At 43.4% G+C, this 22,216-nt stretch overlaps 1 pseudogene; it reads right to left on the minus strand.

The window, feature by feature from the left end:
• The window catches only part of LOC146865690 (zinc finger protein 821 pseudogene), a 28,336-nt pseudogene extending 11,400 nt beyond the window's left edge, over positions 1–16,936 (minus strand).
• Between the last annotated feature and the right edge of the window lie 5,280 nt (positions 16,937–22,216).

The raw sequence follows: 22,216 nt of genomic DNA on the forward strand, positions 1-22,216 counted from the left end.
CCTCCCCAGGGGAGGTGCAACAAAGAGAAATAACTTTATTCCTCCTAGTTTGTTCTTCTTTCTATGTGTGCTGCATTGAGCAGCACATATTGAAAGAGGAAATAGTTTCAGTTGATTGCTTTTGTACAGGATGGTGTCTATTCAACGCAGACACCTTTGCAGCATGGTACAAGGGTGCCTGCATTGGAGCAAGGCAGCCAATAGAGCACCAGCACAGAGAAAGGGGACAGGAACTCGTTGTATCTGATAGATACGGTGCATTCCTGACCTTTATTTTGGTGTAGGGCAGCACAGCGGGAAGGCTTGCGGTGCTGCCCTATGCCAAAATATTGTAAATGAGGCCCATGGTGTCTCTGCAGTACTGTGGTTTATAATGCTGATAACAAGGTGGATATTACTTCTCACTGTTCAAATTTTTCCAAGTAATTCAGAACTACTCGACTGCCCAAGGAAAGAAAAAAAACATGATTAGGCAACAATTACCATAATCCATTGCTAATTAAAAGAGTGCCTTAAAATCATCAAAATGCACAGCACTTTGAATTCAAAGGACTCAAATAAAAAGCTAAAAAACCTCAAGTTCCGACATAGCAGGTCAGCTGTGACTAAATATAACTTCATGCAGATTTTGAATAAATTAGCCCCTTGTATTCTTTAGGTTGTAGGTCGTTGACTGCCCCAAGAGTCCTCCCTCAGTCCAACTGACAAACATGGTCAGGACCTATGGTCTGCACCTCAAATCATATGCAGCTGACACCCAAGTTATCGTCTCTCTGTCCGCAGACCCCTCCACTACCAAGGCCAACTTCCTCCTATGCATAAACAGCATCTCCAGCTGGATGCAAACCAACTGCCTCAAACTCAAAACTGACAAAATGGAGCAATACATCCCCATGTGACTACTCCTTGTGGCCAGGAAAACTCGAACTCTCACCCATTCCCACAGAAAACGACAGGAACCTCTGCATCATACTGGACAGCAAACTCACCATGAAAAACCAGATCAAAGCAGTATCCTCAGCATGCTTCCTTACTCTCTGCATGCTCCAGAAAGTCTGCAAGTGGCTCCTAGCCAGCACCAGAAGCACTGCCACTGATAGCCCCATTACCAGCCGCCTCACACCTGCTAAAGAGACTACAAACCATTTGAAAAGCAGCAGCCAGACTCGTCTTCTATCACCCCATATGGGCCCACATACCCCCACTCCTCAGGAAACTCCACTGGCTTCCCATCCACAAGAGGTGCCAGTTCAAGATGGTAACCTCCAATACCCAGCAGAATCAGGGACCAGCCTACATCAATCACTGTGTGAACTTCCATCAGCCCCCCAGACAGCTGTACTCCACCTCCCTCTCCCTCACCTAAACCCCCACATCCACTAAAGCAAGAGCGGCAGTCGCTCTTTCTCCTGCCTGGCCGCCCAGATTTGAAACAGCTTACCTCTCCTCCTCCACCTCCAGACCTCCCCCTCCCTGGAGGAATTCAGAAAGTCTGAAAACCTGGATGTTTGACTGACTCCACCCAGCAGCAGAAACCTCCAGCACCTAGATACCCTCTCTGGTGATAAGCAGTGCTCTACAAATCCCATTTCCCTAATTGATTGATTTAAGTAAGCATTTGCATTTTTTATGCACATTCCTGCAACTGAGATGCAATACATTTTCCAATTGTAGTTAATTTATAAATGCTTGGGCTCACATCATTTAAATCAGCCAGTTTTGCAACAAAGTGCTGCGTAGTGTGTTTTGGTCATGGACACCGATTTACAAAAATGTGCAAGGGGTAGCAAAGTTAAGTCTTAGTGCTGACACCTATGATTTCAAGAAGCATGTCCTTAACCCAGGAATGTGCAGTAGCATTTAGAGCAGGGTCTCATCCTGCAGCATGATCTGTAACACATCGAAAGCCAGAGTGCTGAGGAGAAATAACTCCAACGTGCCTGGATGTCTTGTACCTGCAGAGCCTCAAAGTCTGGTGGCCTGCATATTGGGGACTAATAATACTTCATCCCAAGCAATGCAAGGAATGCAATTGTCTTGCTCTCTGCTTTGCACAGTGAATGGGCTGGACTTGGTTGGAATGATACAGCATCGGAAGTGGGAAGGTATTGCAAAGGTCATATCCTGCTGCTTATACATTCTCTCATGGGGGTAGGGATGGAAGCTTCACTTAGAGTGAAAGCTGTTGAGTTTGACTTGGCATGAACAGTTGGGCCACAAACAACTTTCAGCTAACCTACCACATCAAGTCCAAACTATTATGTAAGATGTTAAAATTATTCAGGGGAATTGTCTGAAATACCTAATGATGCATGAGAGAACTAGTGTCAGATGTATCTAGAACTAGTCACGAAATACTGGTCTCAATTTGTGATAGTATTTTTGTGACAAGTGTTTTTTTGTTGCAAACTGACCCATGTAAATACTTGTGGGTCACAATTTGCCCTACATCATGAATATTAATGAAGTAGGTCGCAAGTTGTGACCCCCTCAGGAATTGCAACCGTCACAGAGATGTAATGTAATGTAATGTAATGTAAAATGTATTTCTATAGCGCTGCTATCACTCCAGGGAGTATCTTGGCGCTCACCCAACCCAGATGGAAGAGTTGGAGGGAATAGACACAGTTTACGCTAAACACTACACATTTACACCATTGCTGCACAAGCTGCGTCGGAAAGAGAAAATACCCATGTTTTTAATGCCCTCCTAAACTGAGTTTCATGAGACAAGGATCGTAAGGAAAAAGGAAGCTTATTCCAAGCCTTGGCACCCAACACAAAGAGGGATTTGCCGCCTTTGGTTGCTAGCTTGAATCTGGGGATTACAAGCAGATTCTGACCCACAGACCGTAGGCAACGTGCCGGATGGTAACGTCTGAAGCCATTACATAAGTATTTGGGTCCTTGAAGTTGAAAAGCCCTAAAGGTGATTAAAAGGATCTTAAAAAGAATCCTTTTGCCGATTGGTAGCCAATGAAGCGTGTTCAGTGCTACTGAGGCTGATGACTTACGTGGCCAACGTAATACTAGGCGGGCCGCTGCATGTTGGACCATTTGTAATCTGTGGAGTACCGATTTATTGGCTCTGTTGAGGTTAGCAGACCATTACGGCTGTGACTGCTTTTAAATAAAATAATCTTTTTTTAGAAAATAGGCAACCCATGGGACATGTTACAAAAAAAGAAAAGTTAAACTAACATTTTATAAGAGAAGGCAGTGGTCATTCGGACCATTGCTTTCTCTTAAAAAACATTGGGGCTTATTTACAAGTCCCTTGCACCACAGTGCATCACTTTTTCCCATATTTAAAGTGATGCACCGGCAGCGTAAGGGACTTGTAAATAAGCCCCATTATTTTTAGCATGCACAAAGGTGAAGGGGTCCCATGAGGACCACTTCTGTTTGCAAATGTCTTTCCACCTCCTTTGAGGAGGTTGCAAAATATTAATGTTTGGTGACCAGAATTTTGTCATTATACATTCCTCTACAATTCTGTATTTGGAAGAGATGCCCTGAACATGCCCCTTCCAAATACAGAATTGGTATTGGGTAGCAAACCCAAATTGTGATTTAGTACCCTGTTACTGAATCACAATTCTTCGTTTGTACATAAGAAAAGGCGTTTTTACTATGGCAAATTGTCTCCTTCTGTGAATAGGTCCATTTGTGCTTCATACATCTGGCGTTAGTGGGGTGGAGAGTTAAAAGACTATTCATGCCCTGTACTTTAAGTGAACAGTTCTCAACCTTTTGGTGTCAAATAGTTTGATCTGGGGCTACTTGGTTGATCTCTTAAGTTTATCCAGCTATGAACTTGAAACATTGCATTCTTTAAGAGTATTACTGTCGAATGATGCAGGCAGTCAGATCTGTGCAATTTGAGCTATGGCTGTGTTCTCCGAGGCCTGAGTCTGCAAGCTTTGTGAAACCTGAGCTAAAGCTCAACTCTAAGAAGCAAATGCCTGCAAAATCTGATTAACCTTAGGAATAGTTTTGTTGTCTTAAACTAACTCCAGAAAATACTGTGAAACTTAACTCATTATATTGATGTTACTTTTTTGTGTATTTGTAGTAAAAGTTCACTCATCCAGGCCGATTACAATGTCGGTCGGAAATCCTCCAACCGTTAGTCGGAAGCCTTCGGACCGCGGTTGGAGGCTTTACAACCGTCAAGGTCGGTTTTTGGTCCAACCGCCCGATTACGATGTCAGCAGTTGGAACGTAAACCAGCTGGTCATGCTGATACGTTTTTGACCGGACTAATCCAGCCGGTGGGGACTGCACCGTAATCCCCCATGGATGGTGTTTCCGCTGTTGGGATTACAATGTTTCCAACAGCTTTCCTGTGCCAGCCTTTCCAACACGAAAAGGCTGTTGGAAACCGCCCCTAGCAGTGCCCTCTTGCCTCTGTGGCCTATGGTTGGTGGTCAAGGGGGTACCTAGGGTAACCCCCTGTAAATACCTGCACTGTGTAACATGTACCATGGGGTGCCTGCCACAGGATGCAGGGTTTTACAAACACTACCATTTCTCTATTGGAGCCTGTATTACAGCCAGTTTATGGTTGTTACACAAGCTCCCACAGAGAAAAGGGAGTATGCGACCAAACAGTATTCGGTTGCATCGTAATCAGGTGGTCGGAACAGCCAACTGGAGGTCGGTCAGTCCCAAAAGTGCCACTGTGTTGGGTAAGAGGCAACTCTGACCGACATCGAAATAAGCCCCATAGTGTCACACCTACAACACTGACATATCATACATAAGCATGTAAAAAGTGTCAAGGTCACATATAGGTATACTGAAAACGTGTAAATGTCAAACACAGTCAAAAGGATAATTTAGCATCTATGTTGCAGTCTAAAATTAGACTTGGCTCAAACAGTGTACCAGCCCTGAAGTCTGGAGATCATAGAGACAAAAGCACAGTTTTGCTTTTGGCTGTCACCTATTTGCTCACAAGGACAGATAACTGTATGTGACAGCAAAGGGCTGTGATTTCTGTGCGCTAGTTTACTATGAATACTGCTGATTATTTTTTTTGTTTTGTTACAGATGATGTCTCTAAAGTGTTTGACCAAAATAATAGTTGAAAAAATATTGTGCATCATAATTATCGTGGTTAAAGTGTCATGAAGTCAGAAACATCGTGGGACTTAATCTCAAAGCTAAAAATAACTTTTTTTAGGTACTTGATTTAGTATTTCTCGATTTAGTTGTATATAATATTGTTTACTTTAATATAGTTACATAAAATATCATTACTGATTATTTTGATAACTTTTCTATTATAAATTATTATTATTGTATTTATATTCCAAGTGAAGGGCTGTGATTTCTGTGCCCTAGTTTACTATGAATACTGCTAATATTTTTTTGGTGTTTTGTTACAGATGATGTCTCTAAAGTGTTTGACCAAAATAATAGTTGAAAATATATTGTGCATCACAAATATTGTGGGTAAAGTGTCATAAAGTCAGAAATATTCTGAAACTTAGGGGTCAATTAGCATAGCGGGCGGATCGCCACCGCCCGTATGGCAGTGGCGATCTGCCAGCTAAAAATCACCACACACATTGAAATTCCCCCACCACATTACCATGGCGGGGGGGACCCCGGCGGATGGGAAGACCGTCCGCCGGTTTTCCGCCAGTAGGCAATCCGCCCGATGGCCTACCGGGCGGAAAAGCATTTTATATGGTGGCGGTGTCTGGTAGACACTGCCATCCATATTACAATGCAGGCGGTGACCTGCCTTTCCGTGGCAAAGGCAGGTGGTGATTGATATTGGGGGCCTGTAGCGGGCCCCCAAGGATTTTGGGGGGTGGGGGGTGCACATGGGGGGTACCTATGGTACCCCCCTGCAGTTCCATGCACAACATGGCAGGCACCACACGGTGCCTGCCACGTTGTGCATGGAACTGCACGACATGCCTTCTTGGCATTGCGGCAGGAGGTGCTGAGAGCACTGTCCGCTGCAATGTCAGGAATGCAGGATGCGCCCGCCAGTGTGGCGAGCGCATCCTAATTTCACCTATGGGACCCCCGCACCAATTGCGGGCGGTCCCATTCCATGACACGATGGCGGGCGGACAAAGTCCACGTGCCATCCTAATGATGCCCCTAATCTCAAAGCTAAAAAATAACTTTTTTTTGGTACTTGATTTGGTATTTTTAGATTTTGTTGTATATAATATTGTTTTCTTTAATGTAGTTACATACAATATCATTACTTTATTTTGATAACTTAAAATATTATTGTAATTATATTTGTGTTTAATTTGTTTTATATAGTTTTTTATGGTTATATATGTTTTATATTTAATTTCGAAATTGTTATTTTAGTAATGAGTTTGTAGTCTTGTAGGGAAATACGGTGAGAAGTTTTTTAGCATGTAAAATATTATTTTTAATTGATAGTTTATTAATCATGTAATTTAATCATTGAATTGATAATAATTATCTAAATTAATCCATTGATAATTGTTGAATAATTGTTAATTGGTTCATTTGTTTATTCATCAAATCATATGAATTACTTCTATATTAAATAAAGTTACAAATTGCTACTGTTTTATTTATTAATTTATGTAATATTCATATTTTTTATTTTTGTAATATTAGGTGTTTTAGTATTTTAATTGTTTGCACATCTTTGCTTTTTAGTTTACTAGGGCAGGAAGTTTTTTAGTGGAAAATGTCTTTTTATTTTATGTAATTCTGATTTTTCAATTCATTTTAATTTTAATGTTATATTTAATTATTACATTAGTTTAAAAATATTTTTATTGTTTGTCTACATTTGAATGTTTTATTGAAAGACAAATAGGAGTGGGAATAGTAAACCTAAGCCTTCCAAAGTCCAACAATTTACCTACCCCTGCTTACATTGTAGGGGTAGTTGAAATTCTGACCCCTTCAAAGTCCAACACTTTACCTACTGTTGCTCAGATTGCAATAGGAATAGTCAATCTGGCCTCTCCAAAGTCCTCTTTTCCTACTGTTGGTTGGATTGGAGTGGGAATAGTTAACCTTTCCCCTCCAAAGTCCAACACTTTCCCTACTGTTACAATGGTGGGAGTGGAAATACAAAAAATGACCCCTCCCAGCCCCCAAAGCCTTAAATGTTCCCTATTTTTGCCTATGTTGGAGAGGGAAGTGTAACTCTGAACCCTTCAAACTCCAACACGTTCCATACTGTTGCTCGGATTGGAGTGAGAACAGAAAGTGTGACCCTCCAAAGTTCATCACTTTGCCTACTGTTGCTCAGATTGGCCAGGGACCCTCCAAATGTCCAAAATGTTCCCTACTGTTGCTTACATCAGAGTGGGATTAGTAAATTATGTTTTTTAAATGTTGTATATTATTTTTAAATATTTTTTAATTATTTATAAAATAAAAAAATGTAATATCCTTTTTTAATTTCGTTTTTCAATACAATCTGTTATATGTTTTTATTACATATGTATTGTTTTTTCTCACAGTTAATATTAAACATTTTTATGTAAGTTATTTTTTATTAATTGTTTGACAAATGTTTTAATTTTCTAAAATTGTATGTTATTTTTTTTTTAATTTACTATATATTATCCCTGTTATTAGGTTAAACTTTAATATCTAAATGTAATTAAATATAATTTCATATAATATAATTGATATTTTTAAATTATATACCTACCCATTTGTTGATAATATTCTGGACCACATTATTTTTGTCTCCATATTTATTGCAATATTTAAGTATCACAATGTTTTTGTTGCCAATATGATGGCGTAGAACCGATTCTGAAGGGCTGGTTAGCTAGGGTCAGAGTCAATTACTCATCCAGGAACACTGAATTATAGTGTTGAACAACATTTGACTGCATTAGTCCTAGTCCGTCCATCTTTTCATAAACATAGCAGTGTTATAAAATTTCCATATTTCTTAGTACATTTTGATCCTTGCCCAAATTGTTTTAACAATCTAATTTTACTAATCCTGTTCCCATAATATTCCAACATGAACTCTCAACCTAGTATGAGTCTTAAAACACTCAACTCCTAAACAGTGACTGTCACTACATACTTTTAAAAAGCAGCATTTGCCTTAGATGCTTGAAAACATTTTGGGAGAAAACAAGAATGGTCCCAGAATCAGCTTTTAACCTGGGCGCCACAAATCCTTCTGACAAGCCAGCTTTGCAGAGGTGTAGTCAGCTGAGATGGAAGCTGACATCACATCTGTCACCCATCCACAATGGTTCAGCAGCTATCCTTTGATACACCACTGCAACACAAGACCAAATTGAAGTCTAAAAAAGAGGGAATATTAAACAATAGTGAAATTACATAAGCAACCTGAACATAAATTTGCCTTCCCAGGAAATTAAATATAAATGCGCCTACAATTATGAAATAAATATAAATGTGCATCAGTTATGGTTCTGTTTTCAACTCATTACAATGCAATACTATTCCTGTCAAATGCAATGAATGAAGATATGGAATATTGGTGATCATTCTGATTGTGTTTATCATTATTATATAGTTTTTCAAAGCAACTTAAATGAAATATTCCAGTACCTCGGAGATATTGGTACTCTGCACCTACTGTCCTCCTAAAACCCATTGAAAACCTTTCTGCAGAGTTACGAACAGTTAATAAGTGGAATATTTTAGCAACAGAACAAACTAATCAAATCAAAACATTTTATTTACATTTCATTGTGCAGCACTTGTAAACATGTCTTAAACCTCCCCATTCTTTAGAAGTACTAAGCTGGAATAGATTTATGAAACTAAAATAAAGAAACACCAAAAAGGGACCTGTGGGAAGCAGGACCCCTTCCTCACAGATAAGCTTATTTACAAGCCCAGTACACTGCTGGTGTGTCACTTTTTTGGATGCACTGGCGGCGCAGTATGCCTGCCCATATTTACAAGGCCACGTAAAGCCACCCTTCATGGCTTTTCATGGCCTTGTAATATGGCCACCTTTCACACATTACTCTGCTTGAAGGGCTCCTTTTATGGGTATTGCTGTTGGTGTTCCCCTGCAACATCCATGGGGGGACTTGAAACATTCCCAGATTTCCAAGGTTTCATAAACCTGGGAATGAGTCAGATTCCTACACCTCCCCGGGGAGGCTAAGGGAGGTGCAACAAGCTGGGTCAGACTGAGAACGCAAACCAGCCCTGGCAATTGAGTAGGACTGGCCCCATTAGTTTCCGGTGGGAAACACTGCTGCTGCTTTTGGTACGGGGTCCGATATTACAGCACTGCTGCAAATCCGTCCCCCAGTAACAAAGCCCCCCCCAACCGGTCCAGGACCGGCCCCCACCCTTCCGGCCCACCAGGAAAACACCTGGTGCCCTTAACGGCCAGTCCCACCTTGGCAACAAGGAGAAATACCTTTATTTCTCCTTGTTTTTCCCTTTTCTCTGTTCTCCAATCTGAAGCATACATAGAATGAGGAAAACACCTCTTGTGATTGTTTAAGTGCATGAAGAAGTCCATTCCAGGACAAAATCAATCAGCCCTACAATGCAGACACCCTTGCACCATAGTGCAAGGGTGCCTGCATTGGCATATGGCAGCCCAATGAGTGCCAGCACAGGGAAAAATGACAGGAATGCGTCATATCTTGTAGATACGAAGCATTACTGCCCTTTTCTTTCGACATCCAGCAGTGCAGCAGGAAGGCTTTCTGCACTCCTGTTTCTCAAGATATTGCAAATAATGCCCGAACCTCAATCATGCAATGAGTCAAACGTATCTTAATGGTTCTGATGAAAACATATCGCAAAGAAGGGGAAATCATTTCTGACTGACAGCAGAGAAATCCGTTCCCTGCATCTGGATGTTCCAGGACTTCCAAGTGTAGGAAATAAGGTCGAATGATGCAAAACTACAGAGGTAACGTTTGCACATCTCTCGTTCTAAATTGATTCTTGAGGTCTTCTTGGCTTGATACCCAACCATAAGGTAGAGAGATTTATAAATGTCACCATAACTCGAGAAATTGTCTGTTCTGCATTTGAAATGCTGCATGTTGCTGAAGCAAAAAAATGCACATTGAAAAGTGGACTACATAATACTGTTTGATGCTGTGGTAATTTAAAATTTGCAGTTTTATTTGTTGAAAATTGTAATTTGCAGAGCTAATGTGATTTCTGGAAAGCAATACATATTTATGACACAGTTTTTTCGTGAAATAAGGGTTTTGATACCACTACTGAAAGGACAATATTAGTAGGATCCAACATCCTAAAAATGAATCATCATCACTAATTGTGGTTCAAAATGGTATCACAGCGCTGCTTAAATTCACATCTAATGCAATTCAGACATAAACTGTAGTCAAATCCCTGACTGTAATAATCTCTGGGCATAGCTTTGCTTAGTGAGCACTGAGGACAGGTACTCTTGTGCAAGATCTCAAGCTGGCCCAGCGGGCACTGGACACATGGAAGGTTGTGCACTAATGCCTCGTACAGTTGCTTGCAGTATACATTGGCCACTGGCCACAAATTAGAACATATGTAGTCAGGGGCACATTTATTATTATTCCACGCTAAGTGGCACAGCGAGAGAACTTGTTACACCACGTTGCGTGAAGAAAGAGAGAGAGCAGAAATGCTCATATTTACATAGATGTGGAGCATTTCTGCTCTCTTTGTGCTGGCGCACTGTTTGATGCCTAGCACTAATGCAGGCACCCTTTTACCATAGCGCAAGGGTGCCTGTGTTAGGGACAGGATTGTTTTTATGCTACATAAAAAAGATCCTTGAAAGGCGTATTCCTTTTTCTAAAATGCAGCACAAATTGAAAGAGTAAGTGTAGTAAGGTAGGATCCTTCTGCATGTGTACCCCCACTATTTGCCTGGTGCTAAGTTGGTTTTGAACTCACCTGACTGAGATCCTGCTAATCAGGACACCAGTCTATCTGCTTTCTCCCTAAACTGTTATGTTATGTACTTTAGTACACTCCAGATTGCTTACTGGGGTACCCTTGTCAGTCCCTACTATATGGTACCCATGTACCCAGGGCATAGGTACCCCCGAGGCCTCCCATGGGCTGAAGCATGTATTATGCCACCCATGAGAGGCCTTGCAAAATGGAACCAACAGGCCTCCCTTTGCAGCCTGTGTAAGTTGGTGCATGCACCACTTACTTAAGATATAGGTATACTATGTCTAAGGATCACTACACCTAGTCACCCGTCTAGCAGGCCTTTGTAATCCTGAGGGAAGAGTGCTTGGTTCTAAGGGAGAGGGTGCCACTGCATGAGCAGAACACCCCTCAGCTTACGGAGTCCATTCCCCCAGATTGTCAGTGCATCAGCCTTTTACTACATATAGAGTTGCATTATGCGACCACGTGATGACCAACTCTAAAACGGATGAAACTAACCCTATCGTGTTTGGTGTCAAACATTGTGGAATCATACCCCCACAGCGGGGTATGATTAAATACTAAACCTGATGACTGCTCTCTACAGCTACCACTTGGATAGCTTTCTAAGGTTATCTTTGGCCTCTTAAATCACCCTAAGGGTTGTTTGGACTAGTGCATGGTGCCGACTTTAATAAGGGGATAGCATATACCAGTCCAACTTCTCACTGTAAGCAAGGGACAAAAATAAAGATATTTTTTCTTGTTATGCCTTTGTTAGGTTGGCATATAGTTTTGGTGCAAACCCAGATTTACAAGTATTTGTACATCTGGGTTTGCTGCGATATACATGGATGGATGCATGGGAATGTCTATACTCAGCCCATGTATCTCCTACTGAATGCGAAGTAACTCAGTGTTACATTGTATTCACTAAACCACCCAAATTGGCTTTGCATCGCTTGGTAAATACCCAATTTGATTCTGTATCCGAAGCTGTAGCTGAGTAGCAAATGTGATCAACTCCGGTGTAAAATCAAAGTTAAACTGGGCCTTAGAATCGAAAACCGCATCAAATACACTTTGATTTTTGACTGCTCCTCCTTGCATCTCTTGGGCACCGCCATGTGTTTTCATGGCCCTTCTTGATCCAAAGTACTAAAGCAGAACTTGATGTCATGCCGAACCAAATGCATGTCCCGTGCGCAGCTGTGAGAGCAAAACCGTAACCCAAAATTTAGATGCCCCAAAATGTTACCTCATCCAGTTCTCCCACAGATTAAATTGCACATTAAGGCACTGGAGTGGGAGGTATGATTCCACCCCTCATAAGCGAGCTTCGTTGGTTCCCCAGTGTTCCTGGTACCAGACTTCTAGTCCTGGGCAGCACAAAATGGTTGCTGCCGACCAGAGACACTTTTCTGCCATCCTGCTGCTGAGCCGAGCTCGAGCAGGGCAAGGCAGAACAATAGGCATCCTGTCACAGGGAGGTGTGACCACCTCCCAGACAGGATTAAGGGTGTTAGGGCTGGGTGGGTGCGATTGCCAGCAACCAAAAGTCTGCATGAGGGGCACATTAGGTGCCCCTTTGCATAGTCCAGTTCAAACCAGTCCTGGGAGCCTTTGACTCCTGATCTGGCGTGAAACTGGACAAAGGACATGGGAGTAACCTCCCCACTGTCCAGACCCTCCCCTGGGAGGGTCCCCTGAATCTGTCCAACTCCCTCCCATGGGTAAAAAAGGGCTTACCTGGCTGTAGGGCCCTAGATTCGACATGGACAAGATTCTGAACCAGAAACCACTGAACTTTGACCGTCTGGACACTCGCTGGACTATGTTTGGGCCTGACTTCATCTCCCTCTCAGTCTGAAGCATCGTCTGAGCCCCTGCACCATAGAGGATCAGTGCAGGGCCTGTGGAGCATCAAGGACAACTGAAGATATCTGCGTTGGAGGGAAGGAGTCACTCCTCTGCTTTCGCAGGCACCACAACACTGCTGTCCAGTCTGCTGAACCTGAGCTCCTATGGTCTCCAAAGGTTTCAACAGCACAGGAGGTGGGCTTTTACGTCCCTTGAGGTCTGAGCTGCCCTATCACCAAGGTCAGAATCCCATGTGGGGATTTTAATGCCCGAACCCCTGTGCACCGTGTACATTTAGAAGTGCATATGCCTGTTGGCATTTCCCGAACAAGTGCATCGGGCTCCGAGAATCCCCAACCTATGGCACCATTTCCAACCAAGAACTCCCGCCTCCTTGCACTGGGTGCTCCATGGGCTGCTGTTTGGTGAAAGTGCTTGAAGTCTTCTTGCAACTCCTGTGTCTACAGCCAGTGGGTCCACTTGAGGGTCAACTTTGTTTTTCTTGGGCTCCCCTGATTCCTCCAGCCCTGCCCTGACTACCCTATGTTTGGTGGGTCTCCTGGACCTTGCTGATCCAAACCGTAACCATCCTTGACCTTCTGCATGGGTTGCTAATGGAAAGGCTTGTTGGTGCTCCCGCTGGACACCGACCCTGCAGCACTTGACATCCTTTGTGGGACAGCTTGTATCTGGCTCCTGGTCATCTTCAACGTCTCCTTGTCCCTGTAGCTGCAGAGTCAAGAACTCCATCAACGCACTTGAAGCACCTGACATGGGTGGGCATTCGTTTACCGAGCCCCTGGTCACTCCCGAGTGACCCAGACTCTGTCCCCTCTGCTTTCAAGTCCTCCATTGTGTTCAACAGCGGTTTCAGACGCCACTTCAGACCTTTGCACCCGGCTTCCCTCGGATAGGTAACTTGGGTACCTCGATATCCACGGGTGGGGTGGCCCTCCAACCTCCTAACTTCCACAGGGTTTCTTCGAAGTCCACTGGGAAGGGTCTATAAACTCTAAAATTTCAACTGCGATTTTCCCATAGATTTGTACGGAGCACGCAATCGTGTTTCCACACTGCACCCGTCCTCCATGGGGTCCCTACTTACTCACCTTGGGTGGTTCCTTGGGGTCCCAGCGATTCTACAACCACTAGACACTGTCTTGACTCGAGTTGTGGTTTTTATACCACTATTTCAGTATATGGTTTGGTCCCCCCTGGGGCCCACGGTGTATTAGTGCTATTTACTGTCAATTCTGTGCCTAAGTATTGTGTGCTTTGTGATTATCTCTGTGTAGGAGATACTGTGACATACTAGATAGTGTTATATTAATAAATACATATTTTTATAACTACTGTGTGGTTCTCCTTTCATTTAACCAATACTATAAGATTCCATTCTGGTAAAACAAGCTGCTTAACATTCCTTCAAGACTAAGCCTGAAGGCTGCTCTCCACAGCTACCACTTGGATAGCTTTCTAAGGTTATCTTTGGCATCTTAAATCACCATAAGGGTTGTTTGGATTAGTGCAGGGTGCCGACTATAATAAGGGGATAGCATATACCAGTCCAACTTCTCACTGTAAGCAAGGGACAAAAATAAAGATATTTTTTCTTTTTATGCCTTTGTTGGGTAGGCATATAATTTTGGTGCAAACCCAGATTTACAAGTAACCACCCACATTGGCTTTGCATGGCTTAGTAAATACCCAATTTGATTTTGCATCCGGGCTGGGTAGCAAATGTGATCAACCCCGGTGCAAAATCAAAGTTAAAGTGGGCCTCAGAATCGAAAACAGCATCAAATACACTTTGATTTTTGACTGCTCCTCCTTGCATCTCTTGGGCACCGCCATGCTTTTTCATGGCCCTTCTGGATCCAAAGTACTAAAGCAGAGCCTTATGTCAAGCCGAACCAGATGCATGTCCTGTGCGCAGCTGTGTGAGCAAAACCGTAACCCAAAATTTAGATGCCCCAAAATGTTACCTCATCCAGTTCTCCCACAGATTAAATTGCACGTTAAGGCACCCCCTAAACATCCATTAGCTCAGGAAAACAGTTCAAAGATGTAATGGGGCCCACTCAGTAATTGAGTTCTAGATCAAGTAAAAATTATGAAGGACTTTATTACAAGATTCAAAAATAGGCCGTACAGAGTTAATGCCATAAACGCTCTCAAGTGCAAAGTTATCCAGAGTATGCAAAATCAGAAACTATTCTAGGGCCATATGTATGACTGTTTTGTGAGTCGCAATTCGGTTGCAATTCGGTGTGTAAATAAACAAGCGGCTGTACACGATGAACGACAAACATTTGCAAATCCACAATACCAATGCAACCTATCTGCGACTTTAAAAAAATGTAGAGTGGATTTTGCGAGTCACGGTTAGAGAGTTCCTAATGGCGATTTGCAAACCAGCATGTACAAGTGAGTCGCAAATTGTGAATAGTCGCAAAATGGCCTGTTTGCCCATGCAGTTTACCACCAATTCAAAACTGGTGGTAAGGGCCCAACCTATAAAAACAGCCTCAGAATGGATGAAAGAGCTTTTAACAATAACTGCTCTGTAAGTGATAGTGAAAAGGATGTGGATTCTGACTGTCCAGCAGAGGAGGCGGAGACAGGAATGGATATTAATAGTCTGGGTGACACTGTTTGAAAAGACAGAGGAAGAGATTTATGAGCAATACAGACTGAGTCTCAATGTGATTCTAGAGATAATAGCTACCTTAAAGCTAAACCTACTAAGCAGTATGCAGTGCAGCAATGCTATCTCCACCCATGTCCAGGTGTTGTGTTCCCTCCATTTATTGCCCATTTGTGGTTACCACGATGTCATAGCAGTGGCCAGAGGGGATTCACAGAGTGCACTTTCATGCTTCTTTTGCAATTACCTAGAGGCCATGCCCCGCCACATACACCAATACATCTACCTGCCGATGAAGTGGAACAGCAAAATACAAAAATGCCATTCTACCCGATAGCTAGATTTCCACAGGTCATCGGGTGCATAGACTGGGCCCATATGTCCTCCATCTTCCCAGGAATACATATTCCAGAACTGCAAAAACACCCATTCCCTCAACATTCAAGTTGTCCACAACGCATTCAACATAATCACAGACATTATGGCCAGGTTTCCAGGGAGCACCCGTGACACCCACATGGACTAGAAAGAGGGCATTTTGATGACGGATACGTACTAGGTACTGGAATGTCATGTCCACTTTACAATGTATTTGCCAATCATTACTCTCCTGTATGTTGTCTCACGCTTATATGCATCTCACAAGGTGACAGTGTGCATGCCCTGTGGCCATGGATCCTCACACCCTACCTGTCTCCCAACAACCCACATGAACGGTATTACAACATGGCACATAGGCCAAGCAGGTCCATGATTAAGTGCACAATTGGCCTCCTCAAATTGCGCTTTCAGTGCCTTCACAAGAGTGGTGGAGCCTTGCAGTATGCGCCTGAGACTGTGTGCAAAATTGTGGCAATCTATGCCATACTCCACAACAATAATAGTAGGAGACACTTATCCATAGAAGTGTCTGGATCAGACTCGGAGGATGATGGCCTTGGCCCACCTGCCCAACAGCAGAATGAGAGAAGCAGAGCAGCAGAGGGCAGAAGGCACAGGAACCACATAGCCAGACATAACTTACATGATACTATCTATCCATTTAAACACTACCCTCTACAAATGACAAAAAGAAATGTAGATTTCACAATAAAGATAACCCTTTATTTTCAGGGCACACAACAATCTTGCTGGACAACCGGTCCATCATGAACATCATAACAGAAATAAATGTACATGTTGTGTGGTTACACCGCCACCAACATAAACAATAATGGGGCAACTGCATGGTTAGTGGGCAGTTATTTATTCCCTCTACATCAGGCATGGGGGATCTGGCAGATGGAATTGCTGGCTGGCGGCTGCTGCTCCTACACAGCATATGTGTGAGACACTACTGCGGCTAGACACCTCCCTGTCTGTTGCCTCTCTAGTTGCTCAAAAGGTAATGCTGGCAGTCTGGATCGCCTCAACAGTTGCAGTGATCTGTTGCAGGCCTCACAAAACCTTACCATTGTCATGGCCCTTCTCAACCTGCAGGCCCAGGGTACACTTTGAGTCATGGGTGGTTGCCTGCACTTGCCTCACAATTGCCCAGGCCATTGCCTCCATCCTGCTTAACCTGGCCCAATTGCCCCTGTAAGGGTATTACATTTTCCATTTAGCTGTGCCTGGTTGTCAGCTGACTGATAGCTTCTGTTGTTAAATCCCTGGCTCAGCTTGTTGTTAATTAGCTATATTTATTTTTTCTGCAGGCGCTGAGCCTGCAGCATGGCATGTTCTGGGCCACCAAACACTGCCTGATTGCTGGATCCTGCCTGGGAGTGAGCACCAAGCCTTGATTGCTGACGCCTTCATGCTTGATGTGTTGGACTCAGGTGCCGGACCCTGGTAGCAGGACTCCGTATGATTGTGGCTGGCTGGTGCGATGCTGGGCCTGAATTGCAGATGCCTGTGGTGAACTGGATGCAGCACCGCCCTGGACATTGGAACAACTTGGCTGAATCACTGTAGCCCCATCCTGCCCTTCCTCCATCTGGCCCTGGTCTTCGCCTGCATCATCAGGCCTTTCCTCTCCTTCCATGGGAATAGTCCACTTTTTTACGCATCCTTTTTCCCCGCAGGGAATTACCCTATAAGCCATAACAATGACTTGCGGAGGGGGTCGCTGGATGTTGGAATAGTATCATTTACTATTCCAACTCAAGTCTGTGCGGGCAGTAGGGAAGGTGTTGGATTTCAAATCCAACACCTTCTCCCCCCCTCCGCAAATCATTGTTCTGTCTTGCGGAGTAATGGTAAGCGTGGTTACAACGCGGTCGTTGTAACGGCTGCGTTGTAATTCCCTTCGGTGAAAAGTTTTCATGGAAAATTATGTTTACCCTCCCACAGGTGGATCTATGTGGCTAAAGAGGAGATGAATAAAATGAACACATGAGGCACTATCTCAGTGGCCGTACAATATTGTTCAGCTTATGTCAGACTGTAACTGCACTGTTTGTCACTGACTACATTTCCCTTAGTGCACCAGCTGTGACCTTCTGATCATCTAAATGGAGCATCTAGGTATTTCTGGGTGAGGGTGTGTTGCATGCACATGGAGAGCAGGGTTTTGGCAGGGATTTTGATAAAGTAGGCATATTGCATTCAGCGGGCTGGTGGTTCATACGTGACAAGGGATCCAAAGCGGCACACTGCCTCCATCTCCAGTGTACTCTCCACCATTGCTTACACAGATGAGGGTGGGGGGACATTAGATGGACCTCCCCATTTCCCTGGATGCCCAGCAGCCGTTATGCCACTCTCTCCTTGGACTCAGAGTGTAGGTCATACCACCTTTTTTTGATCTTGTAGATGGACCTGTCTGCCACACCCAAGCATTGGTGCTGCTGCATGTCCCTCCAAATGTTTCTCTTTTCAGACTCTAGGACAGTATGAGATGCACACCCAAAAAGCTGCTCATGATTTTTGCAGCAGTCTTTTGTCAGGATGTTCAATTCCCTCTCCAAAAACGTCAGTTTGTGACAGAGCTCCCTTGCTGCCTTCTCACTATGCTGGCTGACCATTGCAGTGCTATGCTTGTAGCCTGCCTGCAGTGAAGGTCTGTGCTGCTGCACTTTACAATGTGTTCTGACTACTGATCAGGATCCTCCTAGACAACCACTTCCTGTTCCAGGAAGGGATAGTACATTTCTTACAACCACAGTCGCTAATTGCGACCACAGTTTTCACCTGTAGTCGCCATTATAGACTGATTACCAACTTGCAACTTTTTTCATTGCTAATAGCAATCCAACTCCGAATTTGGTGGACAGTTTTCTGCGTACATTAGATTTAACAACTCACAATTTGCGAAATGCTAATTTTCGCTAATTGTGAGTCACTAAATATAGGGGTCATACATCTGGCCCTTGTTCCCAGATGAGCAGCACAATCAAAAGGACGTTGGGCAGCATCCGTGGCTGAAAAGGAAAGTCTTCTGGCTCACCCCCAAAATCAGGGGGTTCTTATATAGAAATATTGGATAACAAATAGACAAACAACAAAATCCACATGCTGTGAGCAAAAGTATCATTTCTTTAGCACATCCGAACACACACATCATTACCGCAGCAAACAAGTACCATCCCATTCCTGTATTTAGTACTCTCTAAGCTATCATCCAGAGATGTTTTAACTAATATGAAACATTTAGGCAATGAAACTTTTAGCGAATGAAAGGACTGGTACAAACAGCTGAAGGCTAGGGAAGGGAACTTGATAATATCTTACATCATAGAGAACAGGGAAAATCTAATGGAAAACTATGTAATCATAAAAGTGCTGATAAACTACTATACGTCAGCTTGACTATGCTCTGCAGCATTTGTGGGGAGAAGGCGTTTGCAGGTGGAGAAGCAGGAGTGAGCGACAAACATTGCATCCCATGTTTCTTGAATCGCATCTAACAGAAAGATGTGGCATAAGTTAAAAAATATTAATAAACACACTAATGATTCAATTACTATCTTCTTTACTAAGAATACCATTTTCCTCATACTAATACTTACTATATTGTCTTGTAGTTCCTAGGAGCCCCCCAGGACCTGCTCGTTTTGGATTACCTAAACTGAGGGATTGGTGTCTCAACCACTTCCGGATACCCCCACAGGATATGTCAGCTGTTAGACCAGCTAGCTCTACAGTGCCACTACCACATCCCTGTATTCTACATTGGTGCAGATAGTCTCTGGCAAACACTGAACATGACAACCCTGATCCCACAGGAATCATGGAAAACAGTACAGTACGTTTCGCTCAGACACTCGTGCTTGCTTACTCTCAGAAAATACACAGGTTGCCGATTGGACATTTCAGTAAGTATTCATTGGTCCAGCAACAGCCACGTGTAAAACATATGTGCTGCAACAATCAGGAGACAGAAGCATACAAAAGAGATTGCTAGTACCAATATAGTAAATAGTAGATACATTTCTACCACAGTGCTAATAAGATGAACAGGAGCAGTTCAGATAAAAACAGAGCACTTGCATATTCCTAAAATGTGCGCCCTAAGTAATTCGCCTAAATATACCTAGCCTAACCTGGTTGTGTAGCTATATGTGTGTATAGCTATGTGTATCTGTAGGCAAGATACCCCTAGGAAAGAACCAGCCCCCTCGTCTGAAGGTTTAGAATGAAGGACCCCGTCCCTGCCTTGAAGAGGATAGCTCGCAAGGGATGTCAGGCCGCTGCGTGTGGAAGATTCAGCATGCAGGACCTCCTTTTCAGCTTGGAAGGAATTCTCTGATTGTAGGGTGGAGTGAGGGTCTTTTATACTAAAGTGGTCACTTCAGGGTTTCTTGTAGAATCAATATGTTTTTAAAACAATCGTGGATGTTTTAAAAACAATTATAAATGTTTTGTAAACAATGACCAATGCTTTTCGAAATAAGTACGATCATGCACAGCTGGCTGTAGGCCAAGGATGAAAAAAAGTGGTGACTCTTATACAGAAATAATTCTGCTGTGCCTTGGGACATGTTTATGTATGTCAGGTACAGGGATTATGATAGAATACAGAGCCTGGTGTTGAAGAGACAGGAGCAAGCTACTAGGTAAAAGGTCACCTGTTTCGAATCGTTATTGTCATGTGGATGGGACAATGTATGTAAAGAATGGGATATGCATGACGGGCCTATCCTAAAAGAGATGAGACCCACTCCTCGACCCTCAATTTGGTAAATGTTTAAAAAGTTGCCAAACGGTTCCCAGCCCAGGAGAGGCCAGATTGTTTTAAGAATCCTGTGCTGAAGATTCAACATTGCTGAACATCGTTTCCGCAGGTGGCAGTCACTCCAGAATTTCCAGTATCATATCCAGTGAGCAAAGGTGTTCATCTCTGGTTCCCATGGCAGCGGCCAGGGAAGAATTAGATGCATGCACACCTGATACCGATGCCTGTAACTCCGAAGCAGAGCCAATATCCCTTCCAACAGGAGCAGAAGCATCCCTTGGAGGCTCTAGGAATGCCATCATCAACATAGGAATACACTGGGGACAACTGCATGCTTGGGCCTGCAAAGGCACCAGTAGTGCTTCTATGTCCGGTGGTGCAACAGATGGAAGTGTCAAACACAGGTCCAACACGCAGTCAAATCCGCAGAAGAGGCTACGGAACACAGGCAGGACACAGTCTTGCCAGACCGGTCTAAAAGAAAGGAACGAAGGCTCACTCAGCTCTTGAAGCCGACGCATAGTCAGGTAAAATACTATACTCTCACAACAACGTCCTTCCAGCAGTGTTCTCTCCATTTCATGATGGATTACGACTTCCATTGCGAAGAAAGAGTATTAAAATCAGGATGTCCACTACCGAAAGCAGGACCAAAGGAAGCCCTCCAAAAATGCTTCCAAGTACGGAGTGTATGAACTCTGAATTACTCCGAGGATGGTCTGAAAGGTGGTTAGACCTGATCCAAGTCGCTTAAATAAGTGTACGATTCCACTCGTATCACACATGTTAAAGATACGATGAACCATTTCTCCGAAATGGATCAGGAAGTTCATACGGACCGTGGCCTGTATCTCTGCTGAAGACCTTTCAACCTGGAGATCAAAAGTCTCTCAGGCTGAAGTTAAGGCCACATTTTGTTGAAGCAACATGACTTTCCGTCTGCTCAGCAAATCAAACCTTATACTAGAAACATTCAATGAAGGCCACAGTGATGCCTCCCTAACTGTGCGAGCCGGGGTAAACAATAGTTGCTTGCAGCAAACAACCCTGAAGTTTACCGTGACTAGATATGCGATGCCTGGTGCCATTCCACAACAGCCTTGATCATTCAGCACTAAATTACTTTCATTCGAAAGCAATTCAAAAACCGCATGAATCACGGCTGCTGAGGAGGAACCTTTCAAGTAGCAAGATGAGTTCGCTTTTGATGCATTACACGTTCCATGAAGCAACACTTCTTTGCACACTAAAGACCCACTTAAAGCCCGCAGTCAGTACCACTTAAAAAAAATTCAGTGTCCATATTTCTGCATCTATATCTAAACGGTAACTCCCAGGTTCTCTATATGTACCCTTCACCTAACGCTTCATACCTGGCTGCTTGGATGTATCTAAGGCACTATTGGAACTGAAATATTGTGATTGGCAGTGTGATATAGCCATGAATTAACCATTCTGTAGACGGTGACTCTGCTACAGTGAAAGGTAACTTCTCTAATTTTTCAATGAACAGCATGGTGTATGTTGGATCTCTGTGTGCCATAGTCAACTGTCTGATGGTCAGATTGTAAGCCGAGAACAGGTTTGTGCTGTAAATGTATCGCCATGTCACGTGGACTGAGCGCAGTGACTGGAGCGTCCATCTCAAAAGCATAATGGAGCGAAATTGAGATTTC

Source organism: Triturus cristatus, chromosome 2_1 (genome assembly GCF_964204655.1).
Source record: "Triturus cristatus chromosome 2_1, aTriCri1.1, whole genome shotgun sequence".
NCBI lineage: Eukaryota > Metazoa > Chordata > Amphibia > Caudata > Salamandridae > Triturus > Triturus cristatus.